This window comes from Myotis brandtii, unplaced genomic scaffold, assembly GCF_000412655.1.
Source record: "Myotis brandtii unplaced genomic scaffold, ASM41265v1 scaffold1083, whole genome shotgun sequence".
Classification (NCBI taxonomy): Eukaryota; Metazoa; Chordata; class Mammalia; order Chiroptera; family Vespertilionidae; genus Myotis; species Myotis brandtii.
The window spans coordinates 561,060-583,612 of record NW_005353685.1 but is presented as its reverse complement, the minus strand read 5'-3'; the positions used below and the strand labels follow the sequence as shown (position 1 = coordinate 583,612).

The following is a 22,553-nucleotide window of genomic DNA, read 5'->3' as shown; positions in this document are numbered from 1 at the left end:
TGGAAGATGAAGATGATAAATATCCATTATGGCCTTGGGACCATTTGTAGAGGTGGGGACTGGAGCTCATTGCATTAGCCATTTTATACTAGGAGTTAAGTCTTGAAGGCCCTATGAAGGAAAACAAAGCAGAGTAAGGGGATAAAGAATAGCAGCATGGGTGACTATTTAAAAAGAGAGACCAGGGAAGCTTTCTCTGACTATGTGACACTTGAGCAGAAAACGAAATGAAGTAGAAGAGCAAGCCTGATGAGTATATGGGGAAGAACATTCCAGAGAGAGAAAGTAGCAAGTCCAAAGGTTCCAAAGCAAGAGTGTGCTTGGTGTATTTAAGGAGGCTAGTATGGCTGGAGGGGAGTGAGCAAAGGAGAGTGGTTAGAGATGTGATCAGGAAGGGTAACTAGATCCTAGACCATGAAGGTCTTTGGAGTGAGGACTTTGGATTTCATTCTGTGTGAGAAAGGGAGCCATCAGCAGCTTTTGAGAAAATGACATGATGCATCTTACATTATGCAGAGCTTCTGGGTGCTCTGTGGATTGGCTGCACGGCGGGTGGGGGGGGGCAGGGGGGTGTCAAGAATGGGTAGAGGGAAACCGTTTAAGAGACGACCACAATAGAGTATCTGGATCTCATTTCAGATGGGTTATCTGGGTGCATAGAGCAAAGGCATTGCTGAACATTGGGTCTTAGATTTAGAGTGGTATTACTATTCTTCAGGGCTGACTTTAAGCTATTTCTGAGCAAAAACCCAACTCTTTTACTTCATACAAATCTTTTATAATGCATAAGGTAGCCCAATGGCTTTGGAGGTGAAGGCTTGGGAAATGCCTATGATTTGGTGATTAAAATATCTATTTAGCCTTTGCTAAGAATTCAAATGAGTAATGTCTCTGCATTGAAAAACATAAATGATATGTAGTTCTCAAAATCAGGCCTATCACTGTAATATAGATACCCTGATGCCAGTAGGTATGCCCCTTGCTACTTATATATCTTCTCTTTTAATTCCCATAACCACCCTGTAATGTGGGGGTACTATGTGCAAGTTTATAGATGAAGAAACAGATTTGGGGGAGTTGTGGGGTTAAGTCGCCAAAGGTCATTACTGAATAAGGGAAAGAGCTCTGGATCAAGGGGTGATTCCAGAGCCCACACTCAACAAGGACAACTCTGAACTACTCACCACAGAGAATTCTGAGGCATGCCCTCATTCTTTAGTGGCCAAATCTTATTTTTTATGATCTTTCAGATTCTTTTGGTTATGAAAATTAACTAGCATTAATAGGAAGAGTTGATTTTTTAAAGTTTCATTTGCTTGGAAGAACACAATTGAGGCAGTTAGTCCATTTGTTTATTAAGATCCCCTAAGTTAGAATGTTCTTTTTGCTGCTGCAAAGTCATTTGATACAATGACAAGAGTGGGTGGGCATTTCATTCTGAGCTCCTTTTATGATGTCTCTTGCAGTTATCCTGCTTTGTGACTTTCTTTTTCCCAGAAAGCCATTGTACTCCCCATTCCTACTTAAAAAAAAATCATTAGTATCATTGCATCCCAGAATAAGGAAAAAAGGAGATGTGTGATCTGCCCATGAGTTTGAGTAGTTGGCCCACATGAGCTCAGCCTTTTTTCATGTGCTGGCTGTGCGCCTGTCCGCATGCTGGGGAGGAGAAGCTCATTACTGCTCATAGCAACCAGGAAACAGGGCTGGGCAAAGGGGAGAGGGAGACCAAAGGCCCAGAGAGCTCCCACCAAATTGGATCCTGGAGAGTCAGATACTGAGGCCTCTACTAGAGTTACTCAGCAGCCACTTGCTGTTTACAATGAAACTGCAGGAATAAAAGAGGTCATTCTGGTGGACTGGAGCATCGCCCGGTATTTGCCCATGGACGGAAGAGTCATGGTGTTGGCTTCATACTGCATGTGTGCAAAAGTCACAGACCCTCCTTTGCTCAGCCTGTTAATACCCAGTTTTGATGTTTTGTTGAATCTGGAGCTCTCCTAGAAGCATAATGAAGTGCCTGCAACTCAGAAAATCTTTCAAAGCTTTGACACTGCACTTCCCTTTCGCTCCTCCTTTCCGCTTCTATCTTCTTGGCCGCCTCCACTGTTTGTGTTCATGAACTTCTGCCACTGGACTTGGTGTGCCCTGCCTAAATGGCATTTCAACATGGATGTCCCCAGGTGCCTAGCATCCTTGCCTAGATTAACGTGTCAGTGGCATATGGCACAAATGGCCTGTCGTTCGGCCTCAAAATCAGTTTAAAATATCTGCCAGGCTGCTGGCTCCTTTGGCATAATGCCCCGTGGCCCCAGTGCTTGAGGAAGGAGAGCAACACTGAAAATTATTTAGAGTGAATTTTCTTATATAAGAGCCAGAATCCAACTGTCTGCTTTTCCCTTTTTCTCTCTCATTTCCTCCTGGTATCTGAGCTAGAGATATAAGCATACATTCTCCTCTCTCTCTCTCTCTCTTTTAGTTTTTGTGTTTTTATTTTAATGGTCTTTATTTATTTATTTTAAATTCTTTTGTTAAATCTCACCTGAGGATATTCTTACACTGATTTTTAGAGAGAGTAGAGGAGGAGAGACAGAGACAGAGAAAGAAATATCGATGTGAGAGAAACACATCAGTTGGTAGCCTCCCACACAGGGATCGAGACTGCAACTGAGGTGCGTGCCCTTGACCAGAATCGAACTCGGGACCCTTCAGTCCATGGGCCAACGCTCTATCCACCGAGCCAAACAGGCTAGGGCCGTCCATGGTCGGCAAACTACGGCTCAAGAGCCACATGCGGCTCTTTGGCCCCTTGAGTGTGGCTCTTCCTAAGCCTTAGGAGTACCCTAATTAAGTTAATAACAATGTACCTACCTATATAGTTTAAGTTTAAAAAATTTGGCTCTCAAAAGAAATTTCAATCGTTGTACTGTTGATATTTGGCTCTGTTGACTAATGAGTTTGCCGACCACTGGGCTAGGACAATAAGCATACATTCTGAAGTTGAGTGCTGTTTGAGAATAATTTTCACTGTGTAGGTTCCCTTTTTGGCCACACATCCTGCTCTTTTTCCATAACAAGAAGTACCCAGCTTGTGCTTTTCAAACACTGTTGTATTTGATCCTCTTAAAAGACCCAGTGTAGGTCTCAGCTACTTTTTTGCAGATAAGAAAAAATGAGGCAGAGATTTTCAAATGTTGCCAAAGCATACTAGAGAGAAGTGGCAGAATAACAATTCAAACCCAGGTCTATCTGACCCCCACAGTCCAAATTCTTTTCAGCCTGTTATATCCAGGCAGAGCCCATTGCCTGAACTGTGTCCACATCCACACAACTCTGGGGAGGGGGAGAGTTTTTATTGCAGTTCAATGGGCAGAGCTCACTGTGGTCAGACATTGTCAGCAAGAACTCCTGGACTTTTCTTGTACAAATTCCTCATCACGCTCTTCTCTCGGTGTGTTTAATGGTGGGTCATTGTTACTGTTTGGTGGCCTGATGGGTTTCTCCCTCTAAATCCAAGGGATGAAGCAGGTCCTGCTGTCCTTGGGATTATCCCCTCTTGATGAGCGATGACCTCGGGACTGGAGACCGCTGACCTGCAAGCAGAGAGAGGGGGGTGTCAAAGGTTCCTCCAGCTCAATTTGGATTGATGAACCAGAATAATTCCGGCAGCAGGGCTCATGGAATCGGCCTCACCAGCAATCTTTCTCAATGTTTGTGTGAGGTGCAATATTTTGGCAATGTTTTACTTATACTATCTCTTTTCCACCGTAGGTGCTTATCACCTGGATTAGTCACTAGATTAGTTGTTGCCAGAACATCACACAGTTACCATTGAACAGACGGTGTTCACTGGCTACTCTTTCCTGCATTTACGCTCTAATTTGCAAGAATCTTTCACTTAAGATGCCTCCCAGTTCTTTATTGTCACCAAAACTCTGAAACTGCTCCAAGGCCCTGCTCAATTCTTCTCCTCCAAGAAACCTCCTCCAAATCCATCTACCTCACTGATGGCTTCTTCATTACAAATTCCTTACACTGATAATAACAGCATTTCTTTAAAACATTATCTAATTGTTTACTTGAATAAGTAATATCATATAGCTCAACATTTAAATGTATACAGCATGTACAAATAATCAAAGCGAAAAATGAGGGGTTTTTTTTGTTCCAGCTTCCCCTTCCAGAGATATCTTAACATACATACGTGCTTTTAAAAATCCATCAACAATACATAAGAATGATTGTTAACATATATTAGCAGTTACATAAGAGATACTATGTTAAGCACTTGATAGAATTATGTCATTGAGTCCTCTCAATACCTTTATGAGATGGGTACTTATACATGTTTCACAAATGAGGAAATGAAGGCTCAGGAAAGTTAAGTAACTTGTCCGTGACCACACCGTTATAATGTGGTAGAATTGGAATTTGACCTCCGGATGTTTGACAAGATTAAAGGGTATTTAGAAATGAAGCCATGTGGTATAGCTGAAAAAACTTGCACTTGGGGATAAAATTCTGGCTATGAAACTTACTAGCTATGTGACCCTAGGTAAGTTTCCTAAACAAACTGAGTCTCCATTTCCGTATGAGCTGGGAGTGTTGTTAGCATTTCCTTATGGGGAAATGCTAACCTCGAAGAGAGCTGGGAGAGGAAATAAAGAACGTAAGGCACCTGGCACTTAGAGGCATTCAGAAATGAGAGCTACTTTATCAAGAGCCACGTCTTTTCAATCTGCACTTTTCAGCTTCAGCGGCCCCATGCAGAGCAGGAGGACACACCCAGGTGATGTCTGGCGTAGCACAGATCTAGCCTGTGGGTGGCAGGAAAACCCCACACAGAGGTCCCTGAGAGTAAACACAAGGCAATAGGCTCTTGCACCTAATGCCCATGGGACTAGCTCAAAGGGATGAGTTGTTCATGTGTCGGCTGTTCAAAGAAATGTATGGAACAGTACAAAGACTGGCCTATAAACCTTCTCTGAGCTCAACAAGCAGAAATGTGGTGTGGAGGGAAAGAAAGGCTGGGGAAATGCCCTTAGGGACGTTGCCTGGACCATTCTTCCTCCAGATACCCTCATGGTAGGTAACCCCTTCACCTCCTTCCAGTCACCTCCTCAGGGGATCCTTTTAACTGGCAACCAGCCCCTACCCCCACTTTATGTTAATTTTTTTTCGTAACACTTTTCACCATCTATTATATGATGTTATCATCCTGCTGGCTGCTTTTGTTCCCATTGTCTGACTCGTCCAGAAGGTAAGCTCCCTGAAGGCAGGGTCTTCGTTTTGTTCACTGATGTATCCTAAGCACTTACAACTGTGCCTGGTACATGGTAAGTACTCAGGAAGCATTTGTTGGAGGAATATATTTTTTCAGATAAGGAAATGGAGGCTAAGTGACAGCCCAGGTAAGTTTGCTGGCTGACAGCAGAATCAAGACTAGAATTCAGTTTTTCTGCCCAAACCCCCCAAACCAGTTGTCTTTCTACTAAGTCATTTTTCAGGATAGAGGAGCATATGTCTGGGATTAAGGAATGAGTTGGCTGTTGAGGAATCCAGACAAAACTGGGAATGCATGCATATAGACAAAATAACTGAACCATAAAAGTGACAGCAGGGAAAAAAAATAGATGTGGGTGGTTGTGTTGATTTTTCCCCCCAAAATTTTAAGTACCCGAGACTCTGCTGTCAGTTTACCTAGTGAAATAAGATTCATGATCAAGGCGTGGAGACGGAAATTTCAGACCTCATTATACACAAGCTGAAGATTATTCTTTGCTGTCACTGTGGCATTTGACATGCCAGTGGAAACAAAAGGAAATCTGTCTCAAGCCCCGTTTAGCTTTGACAGATATGGACATGCATGAGTTTGGGGTGCTAGATTTTGATTGGATATTAAATATAGGGCGGGGCTACAGTGTTTTGGACAGGTTCAAGCTTTGGACTGAGGAGAGGGCACAGTCCTCTCATTGCCACATGCAAGTCCCAGCTTGGAGGGCAGAGCCTACCCAGCACAATTATAGCCAACAGCTATAGCTGTAAGCTTGAACCTATGGTCCGAACACGTGGCCCCATGTGCCTGAGTGATAGAGTTCAGGTGCATGTAGTTGAGTAGGATCGAAACCCACAAGAATGTTGTAAACATCTTGATCACGCCCTTACTTTGCCTCGTGGCGTCAGCTATAAAATAAAGACACGGCTTGTGGGCACTGGCGCTGTCCATCAGAGGGGCAGCGTCCCACCGAGACCCAGCTTTCATTCTCTTGTCTGTCTTTTCTAAGCCTTTCATCGCCCCCATTCTGGGTCACTGAACCAGGCTGAGCTGGCATGAGTATGCCATGGCCGTGCCGGCTCCCCACAGTTAAATGTGAGCATGTCCAGAGATGCAGCTGAGGAAGCTACCACCCAGTCAGTTTAGGGCTGAAGCCCCAGTGATGCACCCAGTTTAGTCCAGGACACCCTACTCCCTTCTCTTCTTGATAACCAAGGAGGCCCTCTGCCTTTCCCCAGGCTCATCTTCCACCTGAGCTTGAGGTCACTTATCCCATCACTTATTTCCCCCTTTTTGAATCTTAAATCTATCTTTAACCCTCAACATACGGATATGCTCAAATCTCCTCCAGGCCAAAGCAAGGTAATAAAAACCTTCCAATTATCTCTTGAATCAGTTAACTATTGCTGTGTAACAAAGCACCCAAACATGGTGGTTTAGAGCAATAAGAATTTTTATTCTCACAAGTTGATGAGTTGTGGGCAATCCTATTGCTCTGGGCCAGGCTCCACTGACTTCAGCTGGGCCTGAAATACTGACTGCCCCGCTGGCGGGTCAGGTGATCAAGGACCATCTCACTCAGTGCCTGGCGATGAGCAGGTTATCAGTTGTGGTGAAGTGGGTGACTGGGCCACTGACCAGTTTTTCAGCAAGTCAGCTCAGCCTTATTCTCATGGTGGCTGGGCGGGATTTTAAGAAAGAGAGAGCTGAAGTACCCAAGCCCTTTAGAACTGGCACAATATCCTCTCTCTCTCTCTCTCTCTCTCTCTCTCTCTCTCTCTCTCTCTCTCGGAAAGCAAGTCTCAAGGCCAGCCCAGGAACAAGGAAATAGACTCTACTGCATGATGGGAGGAGCTGCAAAGTCACATCTTGAAGGGAGGGATGAATAATTAGGGTTGGTTTTGCATTCAGTCTCCTAACTCTCTTCGTCCTTAAGCGTTGCCCAGATGTCTCTTTTCATTCACATCCAAATTTCTAGAGAAAGTAGCTGTCTCTTGCTTTGCCAACTTCCTTACCAGCCACTCCTTACTCAGGGTGACCTCACCTTATTACCACTATCTCCATTTTGATGAACCTGCTTTAAAGACAACATTGTCTCAAATATGAAACACTATGAACTACTTTCAGCTTTCATCTTGCTTAACTTCACTGCACAGTTTGACCTATGTGGTCACTCCCACTTGCTCAAAGCTCTCTTCTCTTAACTTTCTGATTCCCTCTCTCCTGGCTCTCCTGCTACGCCTCTGACCATTCTTTCCCAGATTCCTGGACTGGCTCATGTCCAGGCAGCAGGCCTAGAACTCAGCATTGCATAGGTCCAGACGGGTGTTGTACAAAGAAAGCAGCATTTGGTGCTAGATGGTCCTCAGCTCTAAATCCCATTCAATAGCTGGGTGATACTGAGCAAGTTGCTCAACTTTTCTGAGCCTCAGTTTCCTCAACTGTATTACGAGGCTAGTAGTCTTACAGTCCTGGGCTATTATCATGCTTTCAGAGGGCAATCTTGTAAAGCAGCCACCAAAGTTAGTTTCCAACTGAGGACATATGTCACTTCTCACCACGAGACCCACTTTCTCCTAATGTAAAAAGAATTATAAAAAACATTAGAAAATGAGAAGCCCGGTCGGCATGGATCAGTGGTTGAGCATCAGCCTATGAGCCAGGAGGCCACGGTTTGATTCCCGGTCAGGGCACATGCCCAGGTTGTGGGCTTGGTCCCCAGTGTGGGGCATGCAGGAGGCAGCCAATCAATGATTCTTTCTCATCACTGATGTATCTATCTCTCTCTCCATCTCCCTTCCTCTCTGAAATCAAATATATATATATATTTTTTAAAAAAGAACATAACAAGTCCACATTATATGCCAGTCCTAATTCATCCTAAAGAGAGTGCAGGAAGCCCAGCTCCTGACCTGCACATGGGGCAATGTGTACTAGAATATATAACTGAAGAGAAACACACCTGGAAAAAATACAGGCCAATGTAATAAAACAACAAATGAAACATTTGCATATGCTTATTCAGGGAAATGCAGGCAGTTGACGTTTGGAAAGGACTCTGAGGCAATAGAATGGAGTCTAGCCCTCCCGCACATGAATATCATGAGGCCCCACAGCCTCCAGAGCCATTGTGGTCATGCTAAGAAGACCATGCCCAGACTGCCTCATTAAAACTGTCTTAACCATAGCTCTACTACCCACGGAAATCTGTTTTCTTCTCTCTTCCTGTGATATCATCCCAGTTGCCTTGAATAGAGGCTCTCAAATAAACAACTTTGAAGTATAATTAATAATGTTCCCTCTTAGTTTCCTACTTGATTGTACACCTTAATGATATTTCACCATGCTGAGCATGCACTGGAGGAGAAGGCTCACCCCTCACCCCAGGCTCTGTTTGTTTATTCCACTTTCTACTTCCTCAGAGAAGCCAGCAGAAACTTTCTGGAAAGTAGAATTAGTTTCAAAGCCATCAAGCCTCTCGCCAGCACTTTGACCTCCCTAATGTCCTTTTAATGTGGATTGTTTTAGTGCTGGGGCCTCAGTCCAAGAAACCAGAAGAGAAATATTTCTTTCTGAAAAGAATTGGAATCAATTGACCTAGAAATCTTAGTCATAGAAGGACTGAGAGACGGTGACATGGGGACTACACAGCCAGGCAGTGAGTTAGCGACTCAAAAGGCTTTCTTCTCTCTAACTGGCCTATCCGTTGCCATAGGCTTTCTGCATTGCGACATCTTGTTTTCCTTAGTAAAATAACAGTTTTTCATTTGGAATTCCCATCTCCCCATTATTGGTGACAGAGCCATCAGAGCCCCCTTTACAACTGTAGCCCTATTTCTGTATCAATTCTTGTGTATTATTCTGACTCCAAGCCACCCAAACAGTCAGAATCTTCACAGTCTGTCTCCAGGGTACTCGTGGAAACACGTTTAGCTGCCCTACTTCCTCTCTGCTCTCGGCCTTTGATATGGGCCTCTCCTCTAGTGGACTTTGTGTAAGGTGAAGACTTTCTGGAGGTATTCTTTGCATTAAGAAAGAAAGATAAAAAGGAAGGAAGGAAGGAAGGAAGGAAGGAAGGAAGGAAGGAAGGAAGGAAGGAAGGAAGGAAGGAAGGAAAAGGGGAAGGGAGGGAAGGAAATCACCTCATCATTTTTTGTTGTATTTGCAAGTTGAAGATAAAGCATCCAGTTATTTGTTTTATTCTGGAGGGAGGGAGGAAAAGTATTATCAGTGAGCATCAACTGTAATGAGGTATTTTTAGTGAGACTTGATAATGTTGAAACCAGGGAACTGTGGCTTCTGAGCTGAGATCCTGGCAGTTGCATTTTATTAACCAGAGTCAGGGTGCAAAGCTGATTTTCAGTCTTGATTGACAGAACCCTTTCAGCATAAACCCTGGAAAACTATTAAGAGGACAGAATCCCATCAAGTCATTCTGCCTGTAATAGTTTTAATGCAGAAATGCATTTGCTCAGCAGCATGCTGAGCTCAGATCATTTCCAGAGTGAATAGCAATGTGGTTCCAGTGTCATTTACCACGACCAATTATGTTACATCCTGACAACATTTAAAACAACTGGATTAAGAAAAAGGCACTCTTAATACCAGAATTTTCAGTGGATCCCATTTCACCTCTCTTTTATTACAAGAATAGACTGAAGAAGATGGAGGAACGAAAGAAAAAACACTTTTAGGGTCAAGAGGTTGAGAAAAATCATAAAAAAACATAATACAATTGCAATTCAGTGACCCACCCTTTCTTTAGTTATCTTTTCTATTGCTGCAAATCTTTCCTATATGGAAGAATCAAAGTCTTTTTTTAAACACCAGATTCACTTCTCAAAATCAGAATATACTTCTCAGCCCTCCTCACCATCCTGAACCTCCACAAAAGGCACTGGTTCTAATAAGAAAAAGTCCCTATGACCTAAAACATCAGCCATAAAGCCCCTGAGGGTTCTACTCCAGTGGCAATATTGCCTGATCTATGGACCAACAGAAAGATGTCATCTAGATAATTTGCATATTAAACAGATCAAGCAGCCATTGCTATCTTCTGAATTAACCAGCCACAAATTTCAATGGGATGGTACCCTTGAAATATCTGTCCAGCAAATCAAATATCAAATACTTTTCTGTTTTTCTAAATAGCTTTATTCAGTTATCTATATAATAAAAGCCTAAGCGACCGTTACGCGGAACGACCAGAACGACCGGTCGCTATGATGGGCACTGACCACCAAGGAGCAGACGCTCGATGCAGGAGCTGCCTCCTGGTGGTCAGTGTGCTCCCACAGGGGGAGCACCGCTCAGCCAGAAGCCAGGCTCACAGCTGGCAAGCGCAGCTGCTGTGGCAGGAGCCTCTCCCGCCTCCGCGGCAGCGCTAAGGAGCAGTGAGCTGAGCAGTAAAGAGCAGCGAGCAGGCGGGCGGTAAGGAGTGAGGGGTCCTGGACTGCGAAAGGGATGTCCACCTGCCGGCTTAGGCCCACTCCCCTCAAGTCCCGGACTGTGAGAGGGTGCAGGCCTGGCTGAGGGACCCCCTTTCCCCCTCAGTGCATGAATTTCATGCACTGGGCCTCTAGTTAAAATATAAAAGTAATGCATGTTCACTACAAAAGAATCAGAAAATATAGAGCAAAGCAATGGAAAATAAGGGTATCATCCAGAGATAAGCACTGTTGATATTCTGGCACTGCCCGCACATATTTAGAAACAAAGATGTTACCAGATAATATACACTGTTGTGTAATCTGCTTTTTGTCATACAGCAATATGGTGTGAACATTTTTCTATGTCAATAAATATGGATCTACACATATTCAAAGCTGCAGAATATTATTGTATCACTAGAGGCCCGAGGCACAAAATTTGTGCAAGAGTAGGCCTTCACAGCCATGGCAACTGCCTTGATTCTCCCTCACAGCTTCGGGAGGCCGCCTGGATCCTGTGGCTGCAGCCCTGGCTTCACTAGAAGGACATCCTGTCTAATTAGCATATTACACTTTTATTATTATAGACATTATTTGACCTAATCCTCTTCTGGTGAACATTTAGGCTCTCCTCCTTTTATTCCTCTTTTAAATAATATTGCAATAACATCCCTATATATCAATGATCTCCAAACTCTAATGTGACCAAGAATCACCTGGGTTATTTTAAATACTAGAGGCCCGGTGCATGAAAATTCATGCACTGGAGGGGGGGTCCTCAGCCTGGCCTTCCCCCTCTCACAGTCTGGGAGCCCTCAGGGGCGGGAGGCGACCCAGCGATCAGGGGAAGGCGACACCCCATCACACCTCTGCTACTGCCACTGCTGGCAGCGCAAGCCTCAGCCAGGCCTGGTTATCTGCGCCTCGGGCGGCCCTGGGCAGCTGGACAGCTGCCATCTGAGGATTGCTTGTGCCTCGGGCCTGCCCTGAGTGGCTGGGGGGCTGAAGGGATTGGGGGACTCCAGAGGCAGGTGCCCCAGCAGGGCTGAGGGGACTGGGCGCCACCATCTTGTGACTGTGGGAGCCGCCATCTTTGAGAGCGGGGCAGTCAATTGGCATATTCCCTCTTTATTCGATAGGATATGGATGCATGGGCCCCACATCTAGAGATTCTGCTTCAATAAGAAAGGCATTGCCGTAACCAGTTTGGCTCAGTGGGTAGAGTGTCGGCCTGCGGACTGAAGGGTCCCAGGTTTGATTCTGGTCAAGGGCATGTACCTTGGTTGTGGGCACATCCCCAGTAGGGGGCGTGCAGGAGGCAGCTGATGATGTTTCTAACTCTCTATCCCTCTCCCTTCCTCTCTGTAAAAAAAAACACCAACAATAAAATATATTTAAAAAAAATACTTTATAAAGAAAGGCATAAAACCCAGCCACCTGAGTTTTACCAAGTACTACAGGTGACATTGATGTTGGTAGTCCTCGAACCACACTGTGAGGAATATACATCTTTGCAAACTTGTCTGGTGATTTCCTTAGGATAAAGTTCTAGAGGTGAGGTCGTTATTTTGGCAAAGGCTAAAATAACATGCAGTGTTTTAACCATCTACCTTATTTGTAGTTTCCAAATTGATTTAAAAAAAAAAAAGATTGGCTAGTGAAGAGTGTATGTGCTCTAAGTCAGGAGGTATGCTTGAGGTACTGGTAAACAGGATGTCTGTCCAAGAGCCCTCAGAATCAGTCCTGCAGGTGTCTATTGGATACATAAATCCTCCTCAAGCAGCCCCTTGGTTCTCCCACTGGAGCTGGCAATGAGAAGAGTTGAGGAGGAACGGGATGATGGCACATGGTAAGAATGGGTTCAACATCTTGGCTGGAGAATTTGGCTCCTGAAAGGGGAGGGTGCCTGCCACTGCTACTTACACAGAAGATTGCTGCCAACAGGGGTCACCAAACAAGATAGCTCCACCCCCAAGCTCTTCTTATGCAAAATTCACATTTGACTAGCATTCAATTTCTACCCCAGGTTTTCCAGGTGTTTGAGAGATGAGAGCTGGAAAGTACAGGTATTTATTTATCTCCAGGATATGAACATGCTTAAGAGTACACACACTCAGAGGAACAAAGGCAGGCACGGGTTCCCCTGCTCAGAGTCTCCAAACTCTAGAAGGAGAATATTTCCAACTATAAGCTTCACATAAAGGACAATTTTGCTCAAGGTGACAAAATATGGAAATCAAACCAGTAGACATTCAATTTGAATCATGTAAAGAAGAAATGCTGTCTTCCAGTTTGCGAGGATAAATGTTATTGAAGTATGATATACGTACAGGAACGTGTTCAAATGGCAAGTTTACAAGCTTGACACAGTTCCACAAAGTAAACACACTGGCAAAACTAGCATCCAGATTAAAAAAAAAATAGAGGAATACCTCCAGCCCAGACATCCTGTGGTGCTTGCTCGCAGTCACTATCCTCCCCAAAGTTAGCGACCACCCTGATTTCGGACAGTTTTAATTGGTTTGACTTGTTTTTGAGCTTTATATAAATGAAATCATATAATGTATTTACTCTTTCAGAACCATTTTTGGCTAGATTTTATAGATATAGTTCATCTTTTCATGTCATGTGTAGACCATGTCCCAATATTGAAGAGCAGATATCCTCCAAAAATAAATGTTAAAGTACATATTTCACATCAATCAGTGTCTATTTGTGCCATCAAAATTGGGTGGCTTTTTCTAAGTTGAGCCCATTGACTCCCTGGGGCCCTTGTGCCTGTCCATAGTAAGGAATAAGGACCCTAACAGGCTACTTCCAGTGTGCATTACGGACAACTTGAGAGGCGATATCACGCAGTGGGAAAAGGATTAGCTTTGCAACCACACAGAACTAAGTTCAAATAGAATCATCTCCACTTACCAGCCACACTCTGCATTATCTCTCTGGGGCTCAGTTACCTCTGCAGCTGTAAAACAGGGGCGATACCTCTTTGGGTAGTTGTGAAAATTAAGTAGGATTACCAATGTAAAGCACTTGGTATATAATAGGCGCTCAAAAAATGTCCATTCTCTTTTTCCCTTCAGAGACCAAACCTTGATTACCCATCAGATTCAGCCTGTTGTATACATACAACCTAAATAAATGCATTTTCTTTTTCTTTCTCTGTTTGTAAATAAATATATTTTCAATGGCAGCTAATTGAACCACTAACTAGCAAGTATAAAATTAATTGGAAACCAGCTTTATGATCCAAGGGAATTTAAAATGGTTGATGTCGTCTTTTTCAGAACTGAGAAATGTCATTGCTCATTCTTTAGAAACCCGATGGCTTCATGTCCCTCACATTTCCCACCATGCTGGCTTAGCTGTTTATTTATTAATGATTTCTCTCATAAAACCATTGTTATCTCAGCTTCCTGTGATGGCCTAGGAGCACAGAAAATCATCATGTTCCAACAAGACTACAAAGCATTCAAATGCCTGTGCTTCCCGAGACATTATCATTTTATTAATGGCCATTATGCCAATCCACTTGTAATGGCCTTTTCAGTCAGACACATGCACGATCATGTAACAATCAGGTAATTTCTGCATTCTCACCCGTATACACATGAAAATTTCTGACAGATTGCTAATGAGCTGATGTTGGAATTACAGAGTAGTCTGTTATCATTTGTCCATTCACAGTTTCCTCACCAGCCCATCTGTGCTCGGAACGGAGCCACCGCAGAGCATGCAGGCTGGGACAGTTTCTCCATTTACACCTTTTGCCTTCAGAGGCTTCTGGAAAAGCCCGTCCCTAATTAAAGATTTTAGCAAACATATTGCCAGCTTTCTAACACTGTTATGAAACTGCTCTTGTTTGTTAGAAAAGGTGCTGTTTGTCAGCAGTTTGTAGATTTAGATATTTAATGTGTTTCCATAGCCCTGCATAATATTTGTGTTTTTAGAATAATTCAATTAGTATGTTATGCATGTATGTACCTACAAGCTCAATAAATACACAAGGCACATGCACTATCAAAACCTCGTATAATTATTCAAAGTCACAAGGACAAAGAAACATGATGTATTTTTGTGGACACACAGACTTCTCTACAGAACACGGTAGAATTGAATACTCTGAAAGATGGAAACTGTTAAAAGAAAATAATCAGATTGAGATCCAGGCTCAGATAATTTGGGGCCAGGGCAAAGTATATTTTACCTGATATCTATATATATAAAAGGCTAATATGCAAAGTGTCCCCTTGGGAGTTCGACCAGGAGACTGGGAGTTCGATCACTCGCTATGATATGTGCTGGCCACCAGGGTGTGGCGTGGATCATGGCGGGCGACCAGCAGCGGCAAAGTATATTTTACCTGATATCTATATATATAAAAGGCTAATATGCAAAGTGTCCCCTTGGGAGTTCGACCAGGAGACTGGGAGTTCGATCACTCGCTATGACATGCGCTGACCACCAGGATGTGGCGTGGATCATGGCGGGCGACCAGCAGTGGGCGGGGCACTCTGAGGGAGTGATGGAAGGAGGAGGCAGGGAGGTAGGGAATTGCGTGGTGGCAGCACGCTGGCAGTGAAGGAAGGAGGAGGCAAGGAGGCAGGAAGGCGGGGAACCTGATCGGTCCTAATCACCAGCCAAGCCTAGGGACCCTACCTGTGCACAAATTTCGTGCACTGGGTCTCTAGTATTTGTATAATTAAGGTACATTGGGAAAGAATCTGATTTCCCTGGTAGAATATGCCTAGTTGAGTGGACAGATGTTTGCTCCCACTAACAGCTTAACTATTAGAGTGGAGGTTCTCAGTCACTGTGGGTGTGGATGGGGCTGGACGGGGAAGGTGTCAAATGGGGAGCTTTGCAATACTCTCTCCCACCACCACCATCAAATTTAGACATTCTCCCATTACACCCAGTTGAGAATTGCTGCTTTAGAGCTCTGAGGGAACAAGAGAGATGCCAGAGCTAAGAGCTTTCAGCCCCAGGAAAAGACTCTCAGACCATTCATCTTGGAAATGGGTTCATTTTCACTCTCCCCAGGGGTTATCATGCAGAGGAGTGGCCCCTCTGGTAATAAGCTGTGTAAGGTTTCCCAGACCAAAGTCACCTCCTTAGAGAACACGGAAGAGCCTGGGGCCTTCACCACCAAGGCCAGAATAATACTTCCCAAGGGTCCAGCACCTTGGGGATCAGAAGGTAACTCTGCAGGCTGCTTTGGAGTCATTTCCACCGGGGCACTGTGACACTGAGGAACTGTGAGATGCAGCTCCCAGTGTGGAAGCTTTGTGGCCACTTATCACTCTGATGTTTTAATGTAGATTTTAATTTAATCTTTGAATTAAATACAAGACTGAGGGAGGTACCACAAATCATAAGGCAAGGTCTGTGTCCTGAAAGAATTTGCACATCAGAGAGCTGATATACATACATAAAAACAAAATGCCCTTCCTAATACCACAGGTTAGCCAATGATAAGAGCCAGAGGATTAGCATAGATGCAGGGGCATTCAGGGGCAAGAAACATCGTCTTTAGAAAGGATGACTTAGGGGAGGTGTAGGACTCAGTGCATAAGAGAGGGGGCAGTAGACTCTATGAGCTAGGAAGACAATGGGAAAGGACAGGAGTTTTGGGGGATCTTGAATTGGCCACTTTGGGTAGAGCAGAAGTTTGTGGCAGAATACTGGGAAAGCAAGGTTTTAAGGGTAAAGGGCTACTCTGTCACTTGTATTGTTGTTTTTTCAGATAGTTAATTAATTTACTATCCCCTTTTATTTATTTATTTTTAAATATATTTTTATTTATTTCAGAGAGCAAGGGAGAGGGAGAGAGAGAGATAGAAACATCAATGATGAGAGAGAATCATTGATCTGCTGCCTCGTGCACACCCCACTCGGGGGATTGAGCCCGAAACCTGGGCATGTGCCCTGACCAGGAATCGAACCATGACCTCCTGGTTCATAGGTCAACACTCAACCACTGAACCATGCCCACTGGGCTATTATCCCCTTTTAAATATACTTTATCTTTAGAGTTGTTTTAAGTTCACAGCAAATTTTAGCAGAAAGTACAGAGGATTCCTATATACTCCCTCTACCCACAACTGCACAGCCTCCCCCACTATAAACATCTCTCACTAGAGTGGTACATTTATCACAATTGATGAACATACTACATTATAATTTCAACTGATGAACCTACATTGACACATTATTGTCAACCATTCCGTAGTTTACATTAGAGTTCAACCTCAGTGGTGTATATTACATGGGTTTTGACAAATGCATAATGATATGTAACCATAATTATCTGTATATATAAAAGGCTAATATGCAAAGTGTCCCCTCAAGAGTTCAACTGGGAGACCAGGAAGTTCTATCACTCACTATGACATACGCTGACCACCAGGGGGCGGCGCACAACGAAGGAAGGCCCTTGCCAGCAGCCAGAAGACCCTGATTGGCCCTGATCGCCAGCCAGGCCTAGGGACCCTACCTGTGCACGAATTTCGTGCACTGGGCCTCTAGTAGCAATATAAAAACCCTCTGCTTCACCTACTCACCCCTCCCTTCCCTCTAACCCTTGGCAACTACTGGTCTTTTTATTGACTTCAAAGTTTTGCCTTTTCCATGTAGTTGGAGTCATATAGCATAAATTCTTTCAAATTGGCTTCTTTCATTTAGTAATATCAGGTTACTATAATATTTCAGACTAAGATTATTCTGTCTTTTCATTGCTTGATTACTCATTTCTTTTTAATGCTGATGATAGTCCATTGTCTGGACATACCAATTTACCTATCCATTAGCCTACTGAAGGACATCTTGGTTGCTTTCAAGTTTGGGTAATTATAAATAAAACTGCTATAAACACCATGAGCAGGCTTTGCATGAACATAGTTTTCAAAATACCAACAAGTGTGTTTGTTAGATTGTATGATAAGAGTAGGCTTAGTTTTATAAGAAACTGCTAAATTATTTTCCAAACTGGCTGTACTATTTTATATTCCCACCATCAATGAATGAGAGCTCCTAATGCTCCACATCCTTGCCAGTATTGAGTGTTATCAATGTTTGGCCATTCTATAGGTGTGTAGTGGTATATTATTGTTGTTTTAATTTGCATTTCTCCATTGATAATGATATGAGCATCTTTTCATATACTTATCTGCCACCTGTATATCTTCTTTGGTGAGGTGTCTATTAAAGTCTTAGGTCTATTTTAAATTGTGTTGTCTTTTATTGTTGAGTTTTATTAGTTTTTTAATATATTTTATATAACATTCCTCTATCAGATATGTCTATTGCAAATGTTTTCTCCCAGTATTAGGTTTTTTATCTCATTCTCTTGACGTTGACTTTCTTTTGTGTGTGTGTTTTTTAAGATATATTTTTATTGATTTCAGAGAGGTAGGAAGAGGAAGAGAGAGATAGAAACATCAATAATGAGAGAGAATCACCGATTGGCTGCCTCCTGCACACCCCCCATTTGGGATCAAACCCAAAACCTGGGCATGTGCCCTGACCAGGAATCAAACCATGACCTCCTGGTTCATAGCCACACTGGCAGGGCTGATGTTGACTTTCTTAGAGCAAAAGTTTTTTGCTTATTTTTTATTTCAATGAAATCCAGCTTATCAATTATTTATTTTGTATATATGTCTAGGTGTTGTGTCTGAAAAGTCATCATCAAATCCAAGATCTACATTTTCTCCTATCATCTAGTCATTTTGTAGTTTTGAGTTTTACACTTAGGTCTATGATCAATTTTCAGTTAATTTTTATCACAGGGGTAAAAATTAGATTCTAGTGTTTTTGTTTTGGTTTTTTTGCATGTAAATGAATGTACAGTTGTTCTATCACCATTTGTTGGAAGGCTATCTTTTCTGTATTGTTTTGCCTTTATTCCTTTGCCAAAGATTAATATGTTGTTTGGGTCTATTTCTGGGCTTTCTATTTTGTTCCACTGATTTATTTGTCTTCTTTTTCACCAGTACTATTCTGTCTTATTTTCTATAAGACTTTTATCATAAGTCTTGAAGTTGGGTAGTATCAGTCCTCCAACTTCATTCTCCTCCTTTAATATTGTGATGGCTATTCTGGGTCTTTTGCCTCTCCACATAAACTTTAGAATCAGTTTATCAATATCCACAAAACTACTTGCTAGAATTTTTATTTGGATTGTGTTGAATCTATAGGTCATGTTGTAAAAAACTGACATCTTAACAACACTGAATCTTCCTATCCATGAACATGGAATAGCTGTACATTATTGAGTTGATATCTTTCTTCATAGTTTTTTAGTGTTTCTCATATAGATCTTGTGCATATTTTGTTAGATTTATACTAAGTATTTCATTTGGGGGGTTGCTAATGTAAATAATATTGTATTTTTAATTTCAAGTTTTATTTGTTCATTGCTGGTATAAAGGAAACTGATTAACCCTGCAATCCATGGTTGAGCTCTGCCTCAAGGGGTAGGGAAATGGATTCCACTTATATTTTTTAACATATTTTTATTGATTTCAGAGAGGAAGGGAGAGGGAGAGAGAGGTAGAAACATCAATGATGAGAGAGAATCATTGATCGACTGCTTCCTGCACGCCCCCAACTGGGGATTGAGCTAGCAACCAGGGCTTGTGCCCTTGACCAGAATCGAACCTGGGCCGTTGAGCTAGCAACCAGGGCTTGTGCCCTTGACCAGAATAGAACCTGGGGCGCTTCAGTCCGCAGGCCAACGCTCTATCCACTGAGCAAAACTGGCTAGGGCTGGATTCCATTTCTTGATAAGAGAACTGCAAATTCACATGGAAAAGGACAAGGATACTGGAAGGGGTGAAGAATCTGGCCATAAATGCAATGTTTACAACACCTGGATTCAAATCCCAGCCCTTCTCACCATGTGACCATGAGTAAAGCACTTGAAAACTGGCTTAAAAAGAGGACTGACCTCTTAGCATGGTTTCTGGAATTAAATAAAGTGACCCATGTACAATACTTAGCATAGTGCCCAGTCTACATAAGTAAATAAATATGAAGGCACTATGCTGCCAGCATCATGGTGTCAGAAAGATGAGTTGGGATACATATGGTCTTTGGGGGTTGTGGGCCTGTTCTAGGTTGATGTTGATGAAAGTTGAAAGACTCTGCCATATTTGGGAACAATAAAGGATGAATCTTTAGGAATAGGTGTCCATAGAACTGAATAACTAGGACAATGGTGATGCCATCTACAGAAGCAGGAGACTCAGGAAGGTTGTTGGCTTGGGGATGGGCGACAAGAGGTCCACTTCACTGGATCTCTAGCCTAGTTTCTGGGAGTTTTATGAAAGGGATGGGGAGACAGAGTTTTCAATGACTTTGCTTAGTATGGCACAAAACACAGTATTTAATGATCCACCAAACCAGAGTTTTCATTTGGAAAACCTGCTATTGCTTACCATTTCTTCTACATTAAGGATGGTCACTCTGAAGAAAACTTAGGAAGAAGCCTCCCCATTAGTCTGATTTCCCAGAGGGACATTCATCCAGGACTCTGTGGCACACTTGACCACAGTCCCAGCCGAGAGGTGATTGTCTTTACATTCACAATACCACCTGGGTTTCAAGGTGCCAGAGGTCAGGGTGATGGAAGCGTTTTTACTCAATCTCATGGCTCTAGTTTTTATAACAACTTTTAATCTAACCAGTGCTCACTTGCACTAGAATAATTCAAGTGCTAACTCCAAGGAAGACTCTCAGAGCCTATTAGCTTAACCAATTGCCAGCCAAACAAAATAACACATTTCCCATGTAGAATGATTTAGTGCAGCACGACTAGGATAAATAATGAAGGCATTTGTTTATGCCTACTTACAACATTCCTCGTAGGCAAAAAGGGGATGAAACATTATTCTAAGCCCGAGAAGGCAGCCGGTGCAGGCTCATCAAAAATATGCATTTTCTTTTGTAGTCAAAGAGTGTGAGTTTGCTCTGCTTCACCTCTGGCCTGAGCTCATCGGATATCCATGTAATTTAAATGAGAAAGTCATTCTAGGGAGCTGTCACATTTCAAAGAGGTGACCTGTTTTGGATGTTGAAAGGATCCCTAGTGTTTGGGCTCACTCCTGGGTGAGGTGGTGTCATAGGGTTCTTGCAATGTCATCCAGAGAAACAGACCTTGGAAAGTCTAAATAGAAGTTGTTTACCTTGTCCTTTTTGCTTGTTGTGCAAATGGGCCTCAGTTTTGGAGAGGAAGCAAGCACATTTCGAGCTCAGTCTACGTCAGAATCCACCACTGCTGCCAGTCAAACCCTGACAAAAAAATTTAAAAATCGAGTTTTTATTCATTCCTGGAGTTGCCTAACTTCCACCATGAACTCTGTGGCTAAGCCATCCATAGCATCCTCCAAACTGACCCCAAGCTAGTTGGGTTCCACTTCAAAGGACAACTTGGTTGAGATACTTGACTCCTTGTTCTTTCTCCTGAGAAACTGGTTCCTCTGAGTCCCCCTACTTACATCTGGCCCCAGAAAGGAACTCCTGGTCCTCCTGGGAACAGAATCTCTCAGGCAAGCATGCTGGTCAGAGTACCTTATTTCAAGCTGCAGCCAGATGTGGCTTTCTAATCCGTCCTAAACTTTATACATCTGTACACTGTCCTAGAACCACTACTTTCCTAACATCCCCATTGGTCCATATGGGTGAGGTTTGTTGGGAAAAGTCCTTACTAAAGTCACTCTCCGGACAACCCAGTTAAAGAAAACCCTTTCTCCATTTAGGGTTCATCCCGCAATAACTGGCTTCTGTCCTGGTGGCACAGAGCCTCCTGTTCTTTCTCAACTGCTCAACTGGAAATGCTCTTTCCCTTTTACCTGCCAAATTAGGTTTAAAGAGAGAGTGCCTGGTTCATGGATCCTAGGAAGGTGTTAAATATCTCTGCTTCTAGGAATCCAGCTAGAGACATTAACACCTACCTCCTGGCTCAAGAGTGGGTGTGAATATTCTTGCTGCCAGGACATCTTTGATCCAGGGCCTTTCCTCAGCTAGTGCCAGGGCCAAGGAGAGCAGCTCACACCAGACTGGCCTCCTGACAGTGAGGAGCTTCATTGGGTGAGCACTGAAACAACACTTCCATCTTTTTAATAATTTCTAAAGCACCTTGAAGAGGACGACAGTTCCAAAGACTGAGAATATAAAGGACATGGGAAACGTTACTTCTCATTATAAATTTGGGCAGTATTCTAATTTAGCAAAGCAAGTTCGCACAAAAACAATACAAACCTTTTACTGAAGGTTTACTTAACATACTTGGATTCTTAGCACAATCCTGAGAGGCAAGTATTATTATTATCATTTTACAGATGACTTCACAGGCTCAGGGAGAGTAAATGGTGGGGACCTTGCTCGCTGATCTCTGTTTGGCTGCCCAGTCCTTGCACTGAACCACAGCTCCCTGTTGGATTGCTGATCCTGACAATAGCCTTGTGAGTGCTGAGGCAGGTGCTGTGTTATAGAAACCGAGGGCATTTTGATGGAAACAAAAAGTAGAAGACTTTCTATTTGACCTCAAGTCCCGCTGAGTCCAGACTAATGTACTTTCTACCGGACCACACCGTCAGTGACCACCCCAACTAACAACGCTTTCCCCAAGGCTTCATCATTCATTCATTCTTTCAGACAACATATATTCACTGCCATTAAAGACTTTAAAAAGATTTTAGATGCAACAATAGTATTGTGATTATGGTTTTTGTCTGTGTGTTTTTGTCTGTTTATTTATTTATTTATTTATTTTTAATTAAATCTTTTGTTCAGGTGTTACATTTGTTCCTCTTTTTTTCCCCCCCATAACTCCCCTCCTCCCA

At 43.0% G+C, this 22,553-nt stretch overlaps 1 long non-coding RNA gene across 1 annotated transcript; it reads right to left on the bottom strand.

Annotated features, from left to right (window-relative positions):
* Nucleotides 1-3,092: 3,092 nt before the first annotated feature.
* Nucleotides 3,093-21,858, bottom strand: LOC106726730. The gene is made up of 3 exons (XR_001362826.1): nucleotides 21,663-21,858; nucleotides 20,895-21,000; nucleotides 3,093-3,593 (listed from the first exon to the last, which is right to left on the bottom strand). It is a non-coding gene; the product is annotated as an uncharacterized LOC106726730 (long non-coding RNA).
* Nucleotides 21,859-22,553: the final 695 nt, after the last annotated feature.